The following is a 16,525-nucleotide window of genomic DNA, read 5'->3' as shown; positions in this document are numbered from 1 at the left end:
CGGAAAATCATGTGATAGCACTGTCAGCAGTGTTCATCCCGGGAGTGGACAACTGGGAAGCAGATTTCCTCAGCAGACACGATCTTCACCCGGGAGAGTGGGGACTTCATCCAGAAGTCTTCCACATGATTGTGGTCCGTTGGGAAAGACCAATGGTGGACATGATGGCGTCCCGCCTCAACAAAAAACTGGACAGGTATTGCGCCAGGTCAAGAGACCCTCAGGCAATAGCTGTGGACGCTCTGGTAACACCATGGGTGTACCAGTCAGTGTATGTGTTCCCTCCTCTGCCTCTCATACCCAAGGTACTGAGAATTATACGGCAAAGGGGAGTAAGAACGATACTCGTGGCTCCGGATTGGCCAAGAAGGACTTGGTACCCGGAACTGCAAGAGATGCTCACGGAGGACCCGTGGCCTCTACCTCTAAGGAAGGACCTGCTCCAGCAGGGACCTTGTCTGTTCCAAGACTTACCGCGGCTGCGTTTGACGGCATGGCGGTTGAACGCCGGATCCTGAAGGAAAAAGGCATTCCAGATGAAGTCATCCCTACCCTGATCAAGGCCAGGAAGGATGTAACTGCAAAACATTATCATCGCATTTGGCGAAAATATGTTGCGTGGTGTGAGGCCAAGAAGGCCCCTACGGAGGAATTTCAACTGGGTCGTTTCCTACATTTCCTGCAAGCAGGATTGTCTATGGGCCTAAAATTAGGATCCATTAAGGTTCAAATTTCGGCCCTGTCGATCTTCTTCCAGAAAGAACTGGCTTCACTGCCTGAAGTTCAGACGTTTGTCAAAGGGGTACTGCATATACAGCCTCCTTTTGTGCCCCCAGTGGCACCTTGGGATCTCAATGTAGTTTTAGGGTTCCTAAAATCACATTGGTTTGAACCACTTGCCACAGTGGATTTGAAATATCTCACATGGAAAGTGGTAATGCTGTTGGCCCTGGCTTCAGCCAGGCGCGTATCAGAATTGGCGGCTTTATCCTATAAAAGCCCTTACCTGATATTTCATTCGGATAGGGCGGAATTGAGGACTCGTCCTCAATTTCTCCCTAAGGTGGTTTCAGCGTTTCACATGAATCAACCTATTGTGGTACCTGTGGCTACTAGGGACTTGGAGGACTCCAAGTTGCTGGACGTAGTCAGGGCCCTGAAAATATATTTTTCCAGGACGGCTGGAGTCAGAAAATCTGACTCGCTGTTTATACTGTATGCACCCAACAAGCTGGGTGCTCCTGCTTCTAAGCAGACGATTGCTCGTTGGATTTGTAGTACAATTCAACTTGCACATTCTGTGGCAGGCCTGCCACAGCCAAAATCTGTTAAAGCCCATTCCACAAGGAAGGTGGGCTCATCTTGGGCGGCTGCCCGAGGGGTCTCGGCTTTACAACTTTGCCGAGCAGCTACTTGGTCAGGGGCAAACACGTTTGCTAAATTCTACAAATTTGATACCCTGGCTGAGGAGGACCTGGAGTTCTCTCATTCGGTGCTGCAGAGTCATCCGCACTCTCCCGCCCGTTTGGGAGCTTTGGTATAATCCCCATGGTCCTTACGGAGTTCCCAGCATCCACTAGGACGTCAGAGAAAATAAGAATTTACTTACCGATAATTCTATTTCTCATAGTCCGTAGTGGATGCTGGGCGCCCATCCCAAGTGCGGATTGTCTGCAATACTTGTATATAGTTATTGTTACAAACAAATCGGGTTGTTTATTGTTGGAAGCCATCTTTTCAGAGGCTCCTACGGTTATCATACTGTTAACTGGGTTCAGATCACGAGTTGTACGGTGTGATTGGTGTGGCTGGTATGAGTCTTACCCGGGATTCAAGATCCTTCCTTATTATGTACGCTCGTCCGGGCACAGTATATTAACTGAGGCTTGGAGGAGGGTCATAGGGGGAGGAGCCAGTGCACACCAGCTAGTCTAAAGCTTTTACTTTTTGTGCCCAGTCTCCTGCGGAGCCGCTATTCCCCATGGTCCTTACGGAGTTCCCAGCATCCACTACGGACTATGAGAAATAGAATTATCGGTAAGTAAATTCTTATTTTTAATTACGTTGGTGGCAGAGTGGGTTTATAACCTCATAGGTGGGGCAGTGAACGGAGATGCTGAGCGGTCAGCATCTCCCCTTCAGCGGCTCAGCTACAATGAAGCTGCTGGAGGGGAGACACGCTGAGCTGTCAGCGGGTCAGATATGAAGCCGCTGGAGGGGAGGGAGCCGCCTGTAGGAGGGTGAGCAATGTCACTTTGTGGACATCGCTCTTCGCGGCTCCGTACACACATGCCGTGATGAGCAATGTCACAAGTGACATTGCTCACATTGAGCTGCATGCGCGGACGACCCGCGACCTGCTCTTAACGAGCACGGGTGCGTGCATCGGCCGTCGGGGGGGGGCCATACACACTAGACGACTTGAACTGTATATTGTTCAAAATCGTTTATCGTCCATATCTGTTAAAAAAAAAAAAAAAAAAAATCGTCTAGTGTGTATGGCCCTTTACATATAATAAAATATATTTCTCTGACGTCCTAGTGGATGCTGGGAACTCCGTAAGGACCATGGGGATAGACGGCTCCGCAGGAGACTGGGCACATCTAAAGAAAGAATTAGGACTATCTGGTGTGCACTGGCTCCTCCCCCTATGACCCTCCTCCAAGCCTCAGATTTCTGTGTCCGGCTGAGCTGGATGCACACTAGGGGCTCTCCTGAGCTCCTAGAAAGAAAGTATAATTTAGGTTTTTTATTTTACAGTGAGACCTGCTGGCAACAGGCTCACTGCACCGAGGGACTAAGGGGAGAAGAAGCGAACCTACCTAAGTGGTGGTAGCTTGGGCTTCTTAGGCTACTGGACACCATTAGCTCCAGAGGGATCGCACACAGGACCCGACCTCGTCGTCCGTTCCCGGAGCCGCGCCGCCGTCCCCCTTACAGAGCCAGAAGCAAGAAGGTCCGGAAAATCGGCGGCTGAAGACTTCTGTCTTCTCCAAGGTAGCGCACAGCACTGCAGCTGTGCGCCATTGCTCCTCATGCACACCACACACTGCGGTCACTGATGGGTGCAGGGCGCTGGGGGGGAGGCGCCCTGAGCAGCAATAAATAACACCTTGGCTGGCAAACTGACACCATATATAGCCCCAGAGGCTATATAGGTGTATATTAACCCCTGCCAGAAATCTTAAAATAGCGTGAGAAAGCCCGCCGAAAAAGGGGCGGAGCCATCTCCCTCAGCACACTGGCGCCATTTTCCCTCACAGCTCCGCTGGAAGGATCGCTCCCTGGCTCTCCCCTGCAGTCCTGCACTACAGAAAGGGTAAAAAAGAGAGGGGGGGCACAAATTTAGGCGCAGTATAATATATATGCAGCTATAAGGGGAAAACACACTTTATAGGTGATATCCCTGTGGTATATAGCGCTCTGGTGTGTGCTGGCATACTCTCCCTCTGTCTCCCCAAAGGGCTTTGTGGGGTCCTGTCCTCTGTCAGAGCATTCCCTGTGTGTGTGCTGTGTGTCGGTACCGCTGTGTCGACATGTATGAGGAGGAAAATGATGTGAAGGCAGAGCAAATGCCTGTAAGTGTGTTGTCACCCCCTGAAGGGTCGACACCTGTGTGGATGGACTTATGGAAGGAATTACGTGACAGTGTCAGCTCCTTACATAAAAGGTTTGACGACATAGGACAGCCGGCTACTCAGCTTGTGACTGTTCCAGCGTCTCAAATGTCATCAGGGGCTTTAAAACGCCCGCTACCTCAGATGGCAGACACAGATGTCGACACGGATACCGACTCCAGTGTCGACGACGATGAGACTAGTGTACCCTCCAATAGGTCCACCCGTTACATGATTGAGGCAATAAAAAATGTATTACACATTTCTGATGGTACCCCAGGTACCACAAAAAAGGGTATTATGTTCGGTGAGAAAAAACTCCCAGTAGTTTTTCCTGCATCTGAGGAATTAAATGAGGTGTGTGCGGAAGCCTGGACTTCCCCCGATAAGAAATTGATAATTTCTAAACGGTTATTGGCAGCGTACCCTTTCCCGCCAGAGGATAGGTCACGTTGGGAAACATCCCCTAGGGTAGATAAAGCGCTTACACGTTTATCAAAACAGGTGGCACTACCGTCTCCGGATACGGCCGCCCTAAAGGATCCTGCCGATAGAAAGCAGGAAGCTACCCTAAAAGCTATATATATACACACACGGGCATTATATTGCGACCAGCGATTGCATCAGCATGGATATGCAGTGCTGCTGCTGCGTGGTCAGATTCCCTGTTGGATAATATTGATACCCTGGATAGGGACAATATTTTGCTGACAGTAGAGCATATAAAAGACGCTGTCTTATACATGCGTGATGCACAGAGGGATATTTGCCGGCTGGCATCAAAAATAAGTGCAATGTCCATTGCCGCCAGAAGGGGGTTATGGACTCGGCAGTGGTCAGGTGATGCCGATTCAAAAAGGCACATGGAAGTTTTGCCTTATAAGGGGGTGGAACTGTTTGGGGATGGTCTTTCAGACCTCGTTTCCACAGCTACGGCTGGGAAATCGACATTTTTGCCACAAGCTACCCCACAGCAAAAGAAAGCACCGTATAATCAAGTACAGTCCTTTCGGCCCCAAAAACACAAGAGGGCTCGAGGCGCGTCCTTTCTGCCGAGAGGCAAAGGTAGAGGGAAAAAGCTGCAGCATACAGCCAGTTCCCAAGAGCAAAAGTCCTCCCCCGCGTCCGGTAAGTCCACAGCATGACGCTGGGGCTTCACAGGCGGACCCGGGTACGGTGGGGGCCCGTCTCAGAAATTTCAGCACACAGTGGGCTCTCTCACAGGTGGATCCCTGGACCCTTCAAGTAGTATCCCAGGGGTACAGGCTGCAATTCAAGACGTGTGTGTCCCCCCCCCCCCCCTGCCGTTTTCTAAAATCTGCCTTACCAACAACTCCCTCTGCCAGGGAGGCAGTGTTGGTGGCTATCCAAGGAAAGGGTTACTGTTCCACAATGTTTGTGGTACCGAAACCGGACGGTTCGGTGAGACCCATCTTAAATTTAAAAGCCTTGAACACTTATATCAAAAGGTTCAAGTTCAAGATGGAATCGCTCAGGGCGGTTATTGCGAGCCTGGACGAGGGGGATTACATGGTCTCCCTGGACATCAAGGATGCGTACCTACATGTCCCCATTTACCCCCCTCACCAGGAGTACCTCAGATTTGTGGTACAGGACTGTCACTATCTGTTCCAGACGCTGCCGTTTGGGTTATCCACGGCACCGAGGGTCTTTACCAAGGTAATGGCCGAAATGATGATACTCCTTCGCAAGAAGGGAGTTTTAATTATCCCGTACTTGGACGATCTCCTGATAAAGGCGAGGTCCAAGGAACAGTTGGTAGTGGGGGTAGCACTTTCTCGGGAAGTGCTACAACAGCACGGCTGGATTCTCAATATTCCAAAGTCACAGCTGGTCCCGACGACACGTCTTCTGTTCCTGGGAATGATTCTGGACACAGACCAGAAAAAAGTGTTTCTTCCAGTGGAAAAAGCCGAGTAGTTGTCATCTCTAGTCAGAGACCTCCTAAAACCGGGACAGGTGTCGGTACATCAATGCACACGAGTCCTGGGAAAAATGGTAGCTTCGTACGAAGCAATTCCATTCGGAAGGTTCCACGCAAGGACTTTCCAGTGGGACCTGTTGGACAAATGGTCCGGGTCCCATCTCCAGATGCAACAGCGGATAACCCTGTCGGCAAGGACCAGGGTGTCGCTGCAGAGGGCTCATCTACTAGAGGGCCGCAGATTCGGAATACAGGACTGGGTCCTGGTGACCACGGATGCCAGCCTTCGGGGCTGGGGGGCAGTCACACAGGGAAGAAATTTCCAAGGACTGTGGTCAAATCAGGAGATTTCGCTTCACATAAATATTCTGGAGCTAAGGGCCATTTACAATGCCCTAAGCCAAGCAAGGCCCCTGCTTCAGAACCAGCCGGTACTGATCCAATCAGACAACATCACGGCGGTCGCCCATGTAAACAGACAGGGCGGCACAAGAAGCAGGAGGGCAATGGCAGAAGCCACAAGGATTCTCCGATGGGCGGAAAATCATGTGTTAGCACTGACAGCAGTGTTCATTCCAGGAGTGGACAACTGGGAAGCAGACTTCCTCAGCAGGCACGACCTCCACCCGGGAGAATGGGGACTTCATCCAGAAGTCTTCCAAATGCTGGTAAACCGGTGGGAAAGACCACAGGTGGACATGATGGCGTCCCGCCTCAACAAAAAGCTAAAAAGATATTGCGCCAGGTCAAGGGACCCTCAGGCGATCGCTGTGGACGCTCTAGTAACACCGTGGGTGTACCAGTTGGTTTATGTGTTTCCTCCTCTGCCTCTCATTCCCAAGGTACTGAGAATAATACGAAGGCGAGGAGTGAAAACTATACTCGTGGTTCCGGATTGGCCAAGAAGAGCTTGGTGCCCGGAACTTCAAGAGATGCTTTCAGAGGACCCTTGGCCTCTGCCGCTCAGACAGGACCTGCTGCAGCAGGGGCCCTGTCTGTTCCAAGACTTACCGCGGCTGCGTTTGACGGCATGGCGGTTGAACACCGGATCCTGAAGGAAAGGAGTATTCCAGAGGAAGTCATTCCTACCCTGATCAAAGCCAGGAAGGATGTCACCGCAAACCTTTATCACCGCATTTGGCGAAAATATGTTGCTTGGTGTGAGGCCAGGAAGGCCCCAACAGAGGAATTTCAACTGGGTTGATTCCTGCATTTCCTGCAAACAGGGGTGACGTTGGGCCTCAAATTGGGGTCCATTAAGGTCCAGATTTCGGCCCTGTCGATTTTCTTCCAGAAAGAACTGGCTTCCCTGCCTGAAGTTCAGACTTTGGTCAAGGGAGTTCTGCATATTCAGCCTCCTTTTGTGCCCCCAGTGGCACCTTGGGATCTCAATGTGGTTTTGGAGTTCCTAAAATCACATTGGTTTGAACCACTTAAGACTGTGGATTTGAAATATCTCACGTGGAAAGTGGTCATGCTGTTGGCCCTGGCTTCGGCCAGGCATGTGTCAGAATTGGCGGCTTTGTCCTATAAAAGCCCTTATCTGATTTTCCATATGGATAGGGCAGAATTGAGGACTCGTCCTCAGTTTCTCCCGAAGGTGGTATCAGCGTTTCACTTGAACCAGCCTATTGTGGTGCCTGCGGCTACTGGGAACTTGGAGGATTCCAAGTTACTGGACGTAGTCAGGGCCCTGAAAATTTATGTTTCCAGGACGGCTGGAGTCAGGAAAACTGACTCGCTTTTTATCCTGTATGCACCCAACAAACTGGGTGCTCCTGCTTCTAAGCAGACTATTGCGCGCTGGATTTGTAGCACTATTCAGCTGGCGCATTCTGCGGTAGGACTACCGCAGCCTAAATCTGTAAAAGCCCATTCCACAAGGAAGGTGGGCTCATCTTGGGCGGCTGCCCGAGGGGTCTCGGCTTTACAACTTTGCCGAGCTGCTACTTGGTCAGGGGCAAACACGTTTGCAAAATTCTACAAATTTGATACCCTGGCTGAGGAGGACCTGGAGTTCTCTCATTCGGTGTTGCAGAGTCGTCCGCACTCTCCCGCCCGTTTGGGAGCTTTGGTATAATCCCCATGGTCCTTATGGAGTTCCCAGCATCCACTAGGACGTCAGAGAAAATAAGAATTTACTCACCGGTAATTCTATTTCTCGTAGTCCGTAGTGGATGCTGGGCGCCCATCCCAAGTGCGGATTGTCTGCAATACTTGTAAATAGTTATTGTTACAAAAATCGGGTTATTATTGCGAGCCATCTGTTCAGAGGCTCCTTTTGTTATCATACTGTTAACCGGGGTTCCTATCACGAGTTATACGGTGTGGCTGGTATGAGTCTTACCCGGGATTCAAAAATCCTTCCTTATTGTGTCAGCTCTTCCGGGCACAGTGTCCTAACTGAGGCTTGGAGGAGGGTCATAGGGGGAGGAGCCAGTGCACACCAGATAGTCCTAATTCTTTCTTTAGATGTGCCCAGTCTCCTGCGGAGCCGTCTATCCCCATGGTCCTTACGGAGTTCCCAGCATCCACTACGGACTACGAGAAATAGAATTACCGGTGAGTAAATTCTTATTATTTCTCTTACGTCCTAGAGGATGCTGGGGACTCCGTAAGGACCATGGGGATAGACGGGCTCTGCTGGAGACATGGGCACTTTAAGAAAGACTTTAGGTCTGGGTGTGCACCGGCTCCTCCCTCTATGCCCCTCCTCCAGACCTCAGTTTGATACTGTGCCCAGAGGAGATGGGTGCACTACAGGGAGCTCTCCTGAGCTTCCTGTCAGAAAGTATATTTGTTAGGTTTTTTATTTTCAGGGAGGCTGCTGGCAACAGACTCCCTGCATCGAGGGACTGAGGAGAGAGAAGCAGACCTACTTCTGTGAGTTTCAGGGCTCTGTTTCTTAGGCTACTGGACACCTTTAGCTCCAGAGGGAGTCTGAACACAGGTCTCACCCTGGAGTTTGTCCCGCAGCCGCGCCGCCGTCCTCCTCACAGAGCCGGAAGATAGAAGCCGGGTGAGTATGAGAAGAAAAAGCGCCCACTATCCCAAATAATAGATACAGATACCGACACGGATTCTGACTCCAGTGTCGTCTACGATGATGCAAAATTACAGCCAAAATTGGCTAAATGTATATGATTATTGCAATAAAAGATGTTTTGCATATCACAGAGGAACCCCCTGTCCCTGACACGAGGGTACACATGTATAAGGGAAAGAAACTTGAGGTAACCTTTCCCCCCTCACATGAGTTGAACGAATTATGTGAAAAAGCTTGGGAATCTCCAGACAAAAAACTGCAGATTCCCAAAAGGATTCTTATGGCGTATCCTTTCCCGCCAACGGACAGGATACGGTGGGAATCCTCCCCTAAGGTGGACAAAGCATTGACACGCTTATCCAAGAAGGTAGCGCTGCCATCCCAGGATACGGCTACCCTCAGGGATCCTGCTGACCGCAAGCAGGAGGTTAAGCTGAAGTCAATTTACACACATTCTGGTACCTTACTCAGACCGGCAGTTGCGTCGGCCTGGGTTTGTAGCGCTGTAGCAGCATGGACAGATACCTTATCAGCGGAGATTGAGACCCTAGATAAGGATACCATTTTATTGACCCTAGGGCATATAAAAGATGCTGTCCTATATATGAGAGATGCTCAAAGAGACATTAGTCTACTGGGTTCTAGAATCAACGCTATGTCAATTTCTGCTAGGCGAGTCCTATGGACCCGGCAATGGACAGGTGATGCCGACTCAAAGAGGCATATGGAGGTTTTACCTTACAAGGGTGAGGAATTGTTTGGAGAAGGTCTCTCGGCCCTGGTCTCCACAGCTGGTAAATCTAATTTTTTGCCTTATATTCCCTCACAGCCTAAGAAAGCACCACATTATCAAATGCAGTCCTTTCGATCACAGAGAAACAAGAAAGTACGAGGTGCGTCCTTTCTTGGCAGAGGGAAAAAGCTGCACAACACAGCTAGTTCCCAGGAACAGAAGTCCTCCCCGGCCTCTACAAAATCCACCGCATGACGCTGGGGCTCCGCTAAGGGAGTCCGCCCCAGTGGGGGCACGTCTTTGAATTTTCAGCCACATCTGGGTTCACTCACAGGTGGATCCCTGGGCAATAGAAATTGTTTCCCAGGGTTACGAGCTGGAATTCGAAGAGGTGCCTCCTCGCCGGTTTTTCAAATCGGCTCTACCATCTTCTCCCCAGGAAAGGGATATAGTGTTAAATGCAATTCACAAATTGTATCTTCAACAGGTGATGGTCAAGGTTCCCCTGCTTCAACAAGGAAGGGGATATTACTCGACCCTGTTTGTAGTCCCGAAACTGGACGGTTCGGTCAGACCCATATTAAATTTAAAATCCCTGAACCTATACTTGAAAAGGTTCAAGTTGAAGATGGAATCGCTGAGAGCGGTCATCGCCAGCCTGGAAGGGGGGGGATTTATGGTATCTCTGGACATAAAGGATGCATACCTTCATGTTCCCATTTATCCACCTCATCAGGCGTACCTAAGATTTGCGGTACAGGATTGTCATTACCAATTTCAGACGTTGCCGTTTGGTCTCTCCACGGCCCGAGAATTTTCACCAAGGTAATGGCGGAAATGATGGTGCTCCTGCGAAAGCAAGGTGTCACAATTATCCCATACTTGGACGATCTCCTCATAAAAGCGAGATCAAGAGAGCAGTTGCTGAACAACGTATCACTTTCACTGAAGGTGTTACAGCAACAAGGCTGGATTCTCAATATCCCGAAGTCCCAGTTGGTTCCTACGACTCGTCTGACTTTCTTGGGCATGATTCTGGATACGGACCAGAAAAGAGTTTATCTTCCGATAGAAAAGGCCCAGGAACTTATGACTCTGATCAGGAACCTATTGAAACCAAAACAGGTGTTAGTGCATCACTGCACTCGAGTCCTGGGAAATATGGTGGCATCATACAAGGCCATTCCCTTCGGCAGGTTCCATGCAAGGATCTTCCAATTGGACCTACTGGACAAGTGGTCCGGGTCTCATCTACAGATTCATCAGTTGATCACCCTGTCCCCCAGGGCCAGGGTATCTCTCCTGTGGTGGCTGCAGAGTGCTCACCTTCTAGAGGGCCGCAGGTTCGGCATTCAGGACTGGATCCTGGTGACCACGGACGCGAGCCTCCGAGGTTGGGGAGCAGTCACACAATGAAGAAATTTCCAAGGTCTTTGGTCAAGTCAAGAGACTTGTCTTCACATCAACATCCTTGAACTGAGGGCCATATACAACGCCCTACGTCAAGCGGAGACCTTACTTCGCGACCAACCGGTTCTGATCCAGTCAGACAACGTCACCGCAGTAGCTCCTGTAAACCGCCAAGGCGAAACAAGGAGCAGAGTGGCGATGTCGGAAGCCACCAGAATTCTTCGCTGGGCGGAGAATCATGTAAGCGCATTGTCAGCAGTGTTCATTCTGGGAGTGGACAACTGGGAAGCAGACTTCCTCAGCAGACACGACTTGCATCCAGGAGAGTGGGGACTTCATCAGGAAGTCTTCGCACAGATTACAAGTCGGTGGGGACTGCCCCAGATAGACATGATGGCGTCCCGCCTCAACAGAAAGCTACAGAGGTATTTGCCAGGTCAAGAGACCCTCAGGCAGTAGCTGTAGACGCCCTAGTGACACCGTGGGTGTTCCGGTCGGTTTATGTATTTCCTCCTCTTCCTCTCATACCCAAGGTGTTGAGAATAGTAAGAAAAAGAGGAGTGAGAACAATCCTCATTGTTCCAGATTGGCCACGAAGGACCTGGTATCTGGATCTGCAGGAAATGCTCACAGAAGATCCGTGGCCTCTTCCTCTAAGACGGGACCTGTTGCAACAGGGGCCCTGTCTGTTCCAAGACTTACCGCGGCTGCGTTTGACGGCATGGCGGTTGAACGCCGGATCCTAGCGGAAAAGGGTATTCCGGATGAGGTCATTCCTACGCTAATAAAGGCTAGGAAGGACGTGACATCTAAACTTTATCACCGTATACAGCGAAAATATGTTTCTTGGTGTGAGGCCAAGAATGCTCCTACGGAAGAATTCCATCTGGGCCGCTTCCTTCACTTCCTACAAACTGGAGTGAATTTGGGCCTAAAATTAGGCTCTATTAAGGTTCAGATTTCCGCTTTATCCATTTTTCTTTCAAAAGGAATTGGCCTCTCCCTGAAGTACAAACTTTTGTGAAGGGAGTACTGCATATTCAGCCTCCTTTTGTACCTCCGGTGGCACCTTGGGACCTTAACATGGTGTTAAGTTTCCTTAAGTCACACTGGTTTGAACCACTTAAAACGGTGGAGTTGAAATATCTCACTTGGAAGGTGGTCATGTTATTAGCCTTGGCTTCGGCTAGGCAAGTGTCGGAATTAGCGGCTTTATCACATAAAAGCCCCTATCTGGTTTTCCATATGGATAGAGCAGAATTGGGGACTCGTCCTCAATTCCTGCCAAAAGTGGTCTCATCTTTTCAGATGAACCAACCTATTGTGGTGCCTGTGGCTACGCGTGACTTGGAGGATTCCGAGTCCCTTGATGTGGTCAGGGCTTTGAAAATTTACGTGGCCAGAACGGTTAGAGTCAGAAAAACAGAAGCACTGTTTGTCCTGTATGCAACCGACAAGGTTGGTGCCCTGCTTCAAAGCAGACTATTGCTCGCTGGATCTGTAACACTATTCAGCAGGCACATTCTACGGCAGGATTGCCGTTACCAAAATCAAGGCCCATTCCACTAGGAAGGTGGGCTCGTCTTGGGCGGCTGCCCGAGGGGTCTCGGCAGTACAGCTGTGCCGAGCTGCTACTTGGTCGGGTTCAAACATCTTTGCAAAGTTCTATAAATTTGAGACCCTGGCTGAGGAGGACCTCCTGTTTGCTCAATCGGTGCTGCAGAGTCATCCGCACTCTCCAGCCCGTTTGGGAGCTTTGGTATAATCCCCATGGTCCTTACGGAATCCCCAGCATCTTCTAGGACATAAGAGAAAATAAGATTTTAAACCTACCGGTAAATCTTTTTCTCGTAGTCCGTAGAGGATGCTGGGCGCCCGTCCCTAGTGTGGACTACTTCTGCAAGACTTGTATATAGTTTTGCTTACATAAGGGTATGTTATAGTTTTCATCGGTCTTGGACTGATGCTATGTTGTTTTCATACTGTTAACTGGTTAGTATATCACAAGTTATACGGTGTGATTGGTGTGGCTGGTATGAATCTTGCCCTTGGATTAACAAAAATCCTTTCCTCGTACTGTCCGTCTCCTCTGGGCACAGTTTCTCTAACTGAGGTCTGGAGGAGGGGCATAGAGGGAGGAGCCAGTGCACACCGATACCTAAAGTCTTTCTTAAAGTGCCCATGTCTCCTGCGGAGCCCGTCTATCCCCATGGTCCTTACGGAGTCCCCAGCATCCTCTACGGACTACGAGAAAAAGATTTACCGGTAGGTTTAAAATCTTATTATTTTTTATATTTTGGGGGCCATACTTGTATATCATATGGCAATTTTTTATAATGTATACCAGTAGTATATACAGGTTGGTATTAGCTTTTATAGTCTCGTTTTGATTAGCTCTGATCATTGCTGTTTACCATTTACAAAAAAGAAATACTGAAAATACTGAACTCATCTCTGTGAATCCGTAGGAGCTGCTATTCAGTTTGTACATAGAATGCAGGAGTCTCCGTTCCACACATTTCCCACGTCAAGGCCTTCCTGCTAATAGTGAGAATAGCTCTAGACAATGAGCGTACCTGTATAAGTTTTGCGGCCCTCCAGCTGCTGTTGAACTACACATCCCATCATGTCCTACCACAGTTTTCCTATTAAGGCATGCTAAAACTGTGGCAGAGCATGTTGGGATGTGTAGTTCCACATCAGCTGGAGGGCCACAGGTTAAAGACCTATGCTCTAAGTAATACCCCTTTCTCTAACGTCCTAGAGGATGCTGGGACTCCGTAAGGACCATGGGGATAGACGGGCTCCGCAGGAGACATGGGCACTTTAAGAAAGACTTTGGATCTGGGTGTGCACTGGCTCCTCCCTCTATGCCCCTCCTCCAGACCTCAGTTTGATACTGTGCCCAGTGGAGACTGGGTGCTTTCAGGGAGCTCTCCTGAGTTTCCTGTCAAAGAAAGTATTTTAGTTAGGTTTTTTATTTTCAGGGAGCCTGCTGGCAACAGACTCCCTGCATCGAGGGACTGAGGAGAGAGAAACAGACCCACTTCTCTGAGTTTCAGGGCTCTGTTTCATAGGCTACTGGACACCATTAGTTCCAGAGGGATCGGTACGCAGGTCTCACCCTCGCCGTCCGTCCCAGAGCCGCGCCTCCGTCCTCCTCGCAGAGCCGGAAGAAAGAAGCCGGGTGAGTATGTGAGGAAAAGACTTCAAAGGCGGCAGAAGACAGCTTGATCTTCATAGAGGTAACGCACAGCAGTGAAGCTATGCGCCATTGCTCCCATTCACCTCACACACATCGGTCACTGTAAGGGTGCAGGGCGCAGGGGGGGCGCCCTGGGGCAGCAATATAAACCTCTCCTGTGGCAAAAGGTACATATATACATGTACAGTTGGGCACTGTACATGTATATAAAGAGCCCCCGCCATGTTAAGAATTTTGAGCGGGACAGAAGCCCGCCACCGAGGGGGCGGGGCTTCTCTCTCAGCACGCACCAGCGCCATTTTTCTCCACATCACCGCTGAGAGGAAGCTCCCCGGACTCTCCCCTGCTTGATACACGGTGAAAGAGGGTGTTAAAGTAAAGGGGGGGGGGTGCATATACATACTTAAAAAGCGCTACTGGGTGAACATTCTGTGTTTTTTCCTGGGTCATATAGCGCTGGGGTGTGTGCTGGCATACTCTCAGTCTGTCTCTCCAAAGGGCCTGGTGGGGAACCTGTCTTCAGTAAAGAGCTTCCCTGTATGTGTGTGGTGTGTCGGTACGCGTGTGTTGACATGTCTGAGGTTGAAGGCTCACCTAAGGAGGAGGGGGAGAGTATGAATGTAAGGTCTCCGTCGGCAGCCCCGACACCTGACTGGATGGATATGTGGAATGTTTTAAGTGCTAATGTAAATTTATTGCAAAAAAGATTAGACAAAGCTGAAGCTAGGGTACAGTCAGGGAGTCAACCCATGTCTGTCCCACTGTCGCCGAGACCTTCGGGGTCTCAGAAGCGCCCACTATCCCAAATAGTTGACACAGATACCGACACGGTTTCAGACTCCAGTATCGACTACGATGATGCAAAATTACAGCCAAAATTGGCTAAATGTATTCGATATATGATTATTGCAATAAAAGATGTTTTGCATATCACAGAGGAACCCCCTGTCCCTGACACGAGGGCACACATGTATAAAGGAAAGAAACCTGAGGTAACCTTTCCCCCCTCACATGAGCTAAACGAATTATGCGAAAAAGCGTGGGAAACTCCAGACAAAAAACTGCAGATTCCCAAAAGGATTCTTATAGCGTATCCTTTCCCGCCAAAGGACAGAATACGGTGGGAATCCTCCCCTAGGGTAGACAAGGTTTTGACACGCTTATCAAAAAAGATAGCGCTCCCATCCCAAGATACGGCTACCCTCAAGGATCCTGCTGACCGCAAGCAGGAGGTTAGCTTGAAGTCCATTTACACACATTCTGGTACGTTACTCAGACCGGCAATTGCGTCGGCCTGGGTTTGTAGTGCTGTAGCAGCATGGGACGGATTCCTTATCAGCGTATATTGAGACCCTTGATAAGGATACCATTTTAATGACCCTAGGGCATATAAAAGATGCTGTCTTATATATGAGGGATGCTCAAAGAGACATTAGTTTACTGGGTTCCAGGATAAACGCTATGTCTATTTCTGCTAGGCGAGTCTTATGGACCCGACAGTGGACAGGTGATGCAGACTCAAAGAGGCATATGGAGGTTTTGCCTTACAAGGGTGAGGAATTGTTTGGAGAAGGCCTCTCGGACCTAGTTTCCACAGCTACGGCAGGTAAATCGAATTTTTTGCCTTTTATTCCCTCACAATCTAAGAAAGCGCCTCATTATCAAATGCAGTCCTTTCGTACAAATAAAAGCAAGAGAGTACGTGAATCGTCCTTTCTTGCCAGAGGTAAGGGCAGAGGGAAAAAGCTGCACAACACAGCTAGTTCCCAGGAACAGAAGTCCTCCCCGGCCTCTGCAAAATCCACCGCATGACGCTGGGGCTCCCCTGAGGGAGTCCCCTCCAGTGGGGGCACGTCTTGACTTTTCAACCACATCTGGGTTCACTCACAGGTGGATCCCTGGGCAATAGAAATTGTTTCCCAGGGATACAAGCTGGAATTCGAAGAGGTGCCTCCTCGCCGGTTTTTCAAAATCGGCGCTACAGACTTCTCCCCTGGAAAGGGAGATAGTGTTACATGTGATTCACAAATTGTGTCTTCAACAGGTGGTGGTCGAGGTTCCCCTGCTTCAAAGCGGGAAGGGGTACTACTCAACTCTGTTTGTGGTCCCGAAACCGGACGGTTCGGTCAGACCCATTTTGAATTTAAAATCCCTGAACCTTTACTTAAAACGGTTCAAGTTCAAGATGGAATCGCTCAGAGCGGTCATCGCCAGCCTGGAAGGGGGGGATTTTATGGTATCTCTGGACATAAAGGATGCATACCTGCATGTTTCCATATATCCTCCTCATCAGTCGTACCTGAGATTTGCGGTACAGGATTGTCATTACCAATTTCAGACGTTGCCGTTTGGGCTTTCCACGGCCCTGAGAATTTTCACCAAGGTAATGGCGTAAATGATGGTGCTCCTGCGCAAGCAAGGTGTCACAATTATCCCGTACTTGGACGATCTCCTCATAAAAGCGAGATCACGGCAGAAGTTGCTGAGCAGCGTATCACTTTCACTGAAGGTGTTACAGCGACACGGCTGGATTCTCAATATTCCAAAGTCGCAGCTGAATCATACGAC

At 49.6% G+C, this 16,525-nt stretch overlaps 1 protein-coding gene across 1 annotated transcript in view; it reads left to right on the top strand.

Moving 5' to 3' along the window:
- The window catches only part of SSR3 (signal sequence receptor subunit 3), a 28,617-nt gene that overhangs the window by 5,891 nt on the left and 6,201 nt on the right, over positions 1-16,525 (top strand). The window lies entirely within an intron of this gene.

The sequence above is a fragment of the Pseudophryne corroboree genome, chromosome 4 (assembly GCF_028390025.1).
Source record: "Pseudophryne corroboree isolate aPseCor3 chromosome 4, aPseCor3.hap2, whole genome shotgun sequence".
Taxonomy (NCBI): domain Eukaryota; kingdom Metazoa; phylum Chordata; class Amphibia; order Anura; family Myobatrachidae; genus Pseudophryne; species Pseudophryne corroboree.
Note: the sequence above shows the minus strand (reverse complement) of the source record. Positions and strands in the feature narration are given on the sequence as shown.